This window comes from Hibiscus syriacus, unplaced genomic scaffold (genome assembly GCF_006381635.1).
Source record: "Hibiscus syriacus cultivar Baekdansim isolate YM2019G1 unplaced genomic scaffold, ASM638163v2 tig00117034_pilon, whole genome shotgun sequence".
Taxonomy (NCBI): Eukaryota; Viridiplantae; Streptophyta; class Magnoliopsida; order Malvales; family Malvaceae; genus Hibiscus; species Hibiscus syriacus.
The window spans coordinates 3403755-3408990 of record NW_024063533.1 but is presented as its reverse complement, the minus strand read 5'-3'; the positions used below and the strand labels follow the sequence as shown (position 1 = coordinate 3408990).

General features: G+C 35.6%; 1 pseudogene; it reads right to left on the bottom strand.

The window, feature by feature from the left end:
- Nucleotides 1–909: 909 nt before the first annotated feature.
- Nucleotides 910–2489, bottom strand: LOC120196595 (annotated as a pseudogene).
- Nucleotides 2490–5236: the final 2747 nt, after the last annotated feature.

Genomic DNA, 5236 nt, shown 5'->3' with positions numbered 1-5236 from the left:
AAAGAATTCAACATTTCATTCCCGCACAAAGCACATAGACATTAGATATCATTGGATCTGAGAAGTTCTCGAAGAAAAATAAATACATATTGACAAGGTCCACACATATGAGAATTGGTCAGACATGATGACCAAGGAAATACCGAAAAAGAAGTTCGAAGATTGTTTTCAAGGTGCCGACTTGCTACTACCTCCTAATTAAGTCGAGAGGGGGAAATTTTTTGGATCTCTCCTTAATTGGAGAGGTTCTAGAAAATTCTAGAGCTTTCTAGAAAAGTGTAGAATTTTCTAGAACATTCCGAAGAACTCTAGAGAAGTGTAGAACTCTCTAGAAGCTGGTGGAAGAGTGTGAAATCCTCTGGAATATTTTAGAGATGTGTGGAACCTTATGGAAGAGTATGGAAGAATATGGAAAGGAGTGGAAGAGTGTAAAACTTCTTAGAGTGTATGGAGTATTCTAGATAATTAATCTCTACCCTTGGATGTAATTAATCTCCACTATTCATTGTTGAGGTGGAGTAGTATAAATAGGGGTGAGAGACTTCATTTCTAACCATCCAAAAATCCAAAACACTAAGAGAGTATGCTTCTTAGTGTGAGAAACTAGAGAATTAGAGAGCCTCTTTGAGAGAGAAGAGATATAGCTTGGGAAGTCTTTATCCTCAATTTTGAGTGAGCCACCGAGTGTGAGTCAAATTTTGTGAACACGTCCTTGTAATCATACTATTCTTTTGCATAGTGGAAGAAACTCCAAATTGGAGAATTATACTTTTATGCTCTTTTTATTATCCTTAATCTCTAAGTGTCTATCTTAACTTCACGAAGCGGGAAAGACCATGATTCCTAACAATTTTTACGGCAGTAAGTAATGATATCAGCTTTTGTCACGTCGTCTTTCCGCCCACATTCGTTCTCTCTAACAGCTACAAATACTCAAAGACTCTCCCCACACCGTGGGTGAGGCATTGCTACTACTGCTGCCTCTAGGACTCTTGGATGCCTATAAAGAACTGACTCCAACTCGTCGCTGCTGATGTTTTCACCACCGGAAATGATGACATCCTTTGATTTATCATTTATTTCCAGGTATCCATCGGTATGTATAACGCCCATGTCTCCGGTGATGAACCACCCTTTCTTAAAAGCGTTGGATGTAGCCTCTGGGTCTTTTAAATACCTTTTCATGATGCTGCTTCCGTGAAGTACAATCTCCCCCATTGTTTTACAATAATGGGGTACGCTTTCCATGATTTCGATGTTTTTCACATCGAAATCCGTTAATGTCAATATGATGATCCCTTTTCGTGCTTTGAAATTGCCTGGATATTACGCGAGAGATTGTTCCATTTGGCTTGCCACTTGTACACCAGGGCAGGGTCAGTGGCCTCTGTTAGGCTATAGAAGTGTGATATGGAATTCGAGGAATACTATTTTCTCAAAAAGTGACTCTGGAGGGGGTGCACCACCAGTGAGTACTTGCACTTGAGAGGTAACCTCGCTAGGCTCATGTGGTTTGGCCTCGAGAAGGATGTTGAAGATGATGGGTATGCAACACATGTGCGTTACTTTGTGAGAAGTGATGCTACGGTATATGTCGTACGTGGTGTTGTTGTTCATACAGACGTTAGTCCCACCACGTGTGGCGACTCCCCAAGTGAAGATCCACATATCGCTATGAAACATCGGGAGGGACCATAGATATACAGGCTTAACTCCCATTTTCCAACCCAAAACCAAATTTAAAGTACTCAGATAAGCACCTCTATGGCTATAAACAGCTCATTTCGATTCTGATGTTGTTCCGGACGTATAGTTGAGCGAAATAAGATCTCATTCATCTTAAATATCATTCGGGAAGAATTTCATATCCCCCATTTGGATCAACTGCTCATATTCTAACTCACCAAGTCGAACACCAGTAGGTGAGTCTATATCATATATGACAATCACCTACGGAATTAAAACCTGATTTCGTTGAGACTCAGCCATCAACAACCAAAGAGCTTCCCATGCCACCGACACATATTGATAATCGACGAATAATACCTTGGACTCGAAGTGACGAAGAAGGGTAGCGATGTTCTTGGCATCGAGCCTGGCATTAAGGGTGTTCACTGTTGAGCACCACTCCAGCCATAGGAACAATAAAATGCATCTCATATATGGCTGGAACATTGGGAGCCAGAACAGATACTTGCAAATGGATGTCATACGTTTCAGTTTGCTATATGTCAAAATCTAATGAAAACATGCATGAATTAATGATAGAATAAATTAAAGAAAAAACTTACAACGTCGTTCTTGTGGATATTAAGAGGGATAGGAGAGGAAGCGAGACGACGACAACGCATGTAGGTTTGACTTTAGGTGAAACGAGTGTTCCCGTAGATGATGGAAGTTCGATTAGAGTAAACAGAGCTGGCTCTTTTCAGGAAACTCAAGGGAGTGGGTGACATATAATTTGCTTCGCATTTTGGAAGTTGATTCATGGATGAACAAATGATTGATTTTCATTTGCTTTTAGAAACTTGAGATATATCAGAATCTTGGATTGCACAAATATTAGGACCTGATAGAGATTTATATAGAGGTGAATTGGGTGAGTCAAGGTCACATTAAACGTAAGGGTGGAATAGAGATTTGTGGTTATAAATAAATAATATCAAGAAATTGTGTTTGAGAGGGGAAGTTATACGAAAATTGGTGAGTTATTCTTTTAATTTTATTTAAAGAAATTGAATAATCAATATCACTGTTAATTTTTAACGATAGATGGTCAAAATGTTACCAAAACTAAATGTTGGATATAATCTTAAAAACTAGTTGAATAATCAGACAAAATAAAAGTAATAGTTGAGATAGTAAACGTGTAGTTTACCATATATACTATTGTAGATGTGAGTGTTGCAACTGATGAGGCATTTTGAAATCTATTCGTCTCTACAATATTTTTCATTAAATATTTTACTCAATTTAGCAAAGAGGATTCAACATTAAAATTAGTGAAGGTCTTATTATTATGCCCAATATATAAATAAATATAATTTATTATTATTTTTATTTTTTATTCGTGTTTATTTTATATTTGTGTGCATAAATATGTTGTATTGTTGTATTTATATTTTTTTAATCAAGTGGAAATGTATTATATTCTCAAGATAAATGTTAAAATTTGAACTCACATAAGATGTAATAATATGATTATTTTAAATCATTCGATCAATTAACGATTATCTATGTTGTATTTTATATTAATTATAATATTTGATAAGATTTTGATTTTATTAAATTGATTATAATAAACTGAAAATAAAAAGGATTAAAAATTTACTTTACCTTTTGTAATTACCATGTCGACTACTGTCAGGATTTTCGGAAGCTCGAAACGACAACCGGAACGATTTGCAAAGAGGGGTCGGAACGGTTTTGTGTTTAGGGAGTAAGGAGATTGAAAGATAGAGAATTGCACAGTGATTTATAGTGGTTCAACTTTCTCAATCAAAGTCTACGTCCACTACCTTAGCTCCTCACTAAGGATTTTCCAACAAATTCACTAATTTGTTCTTTCTTTTGAGGATAAAGAGTAACCTTACAAACTCCCTAGTTTTTCCGGGCTAAACTAGAACCTTTCCCTAGCTTTTACACGGGCTAAGCTAGAACCTTTCCCCTTTACAAAATGATAATAAATGTAAACAAGAAAACCTCTCTAAGGTAGGTGTTTACAAGATTGAGCTCACAAGAACAAAATATATACAAGAGAAAGATGAAATAAGAATGAAAAATTCTTCTCTTGTGTTTGATTGCTTGGATAGTTGTTCTCTTTTTTGCTTCTTCAAGTGTCCTCAGCTTGTATTTATAGCTTGGAATGAGTTTGAAGTCGTATATAGCCGTTGGGAATGTTTTGGAGCCGTTTGGGGATGATTTTTATACTCAAAAAGGTTGCCCAGAATGGGGGGAATCGGTACCCCTTCATAGGGAATCGATACCCCTTCATAATATTCAAATATTATGACCGTTGAGCTGATGAACAGTGAGGGAATCGGTACCCCCTTGGGGGGAATCGGTTCCCCTTTTACATACTGGAATTTTGAGCCTCGGGTTACTGTTCAAATAGTAAATTACTATTCATAAAAACATTTTTGTGCTCAATTTTAAATTAAAAGAACTTTGAATTATTTTTGTAAATTTTGAATAAATTCAATTAAGTCCAAATACATTTTGTAAATTCAATTCAAGTCCAAAAATCATTTTGCCTTAAATTGTTATATCGAAACATAGTTCAACAACTACCAATAATAAAATAAATGATTTTTTAACAGGTGAACTAGTTTCCATTTTTATATGTATATGATTTTGTGTAACATCGCCATCCCGTACCCGACCCGGATACGAGTCCGAGATGTCACATTGACTTTTTAAAACAATATTCTTAACAAAATAATAAAAACATTTGGACTTATATAACTAAAATACGATAATACATATTGGTTAATACAAGTTTATCAAAATACTCAGAGCATACACAACTTTACCATTTGATTACATGCCAACATTCATTTACATAACAAAATGACCTACTGATTAAGTTACTTCTGATCTGATAGTTGCAGGAGTAATGTTGTCCAATTGCTTAATCTGTCTCTTCTACTTCTTGGATCCTACGTGTGAAACACTCACACGCTAAGTTATCGACTTAGTGAGGCAATATAATAATAACAAGGAAATGTAATGAAAACGCCATAATGAGATAAAGTGCAATGAGAATATGTATTTAATCAGTGCAATATCCATAACCATGTTTCTTACACATAAGCATATTAATTTAACATTCATGAATTCACAGTAATAAGTTTATTGGCCCATGATACCATACTGAGAACCTAAGGTATGTGAGTAATATGAGGTTGTGCATTATGCTGTCACCACAGCTTATATAAATGCACCGAAGTGCCACGTAAAATTGCACCGAAGTGCCATATAAGATGTCCCAAAGGACCACATAGAAAATTCCTTAAGAATTATATACATATGCTAAGGACCAAATATGTGTCTCAAAAGACCTCATACATGTTCCAAAGAATACATATATGTCCAGAAGGACCGCGTAGACCCTCTACTCTTGGCATGCCAACTAGCATGCCAACTATACCTATAGTTCTCATCTATATAACATGGGTTTTTCTCAATTTACATAGTATATCATATAGACATATCATTTCCTTACCTTCATCACATA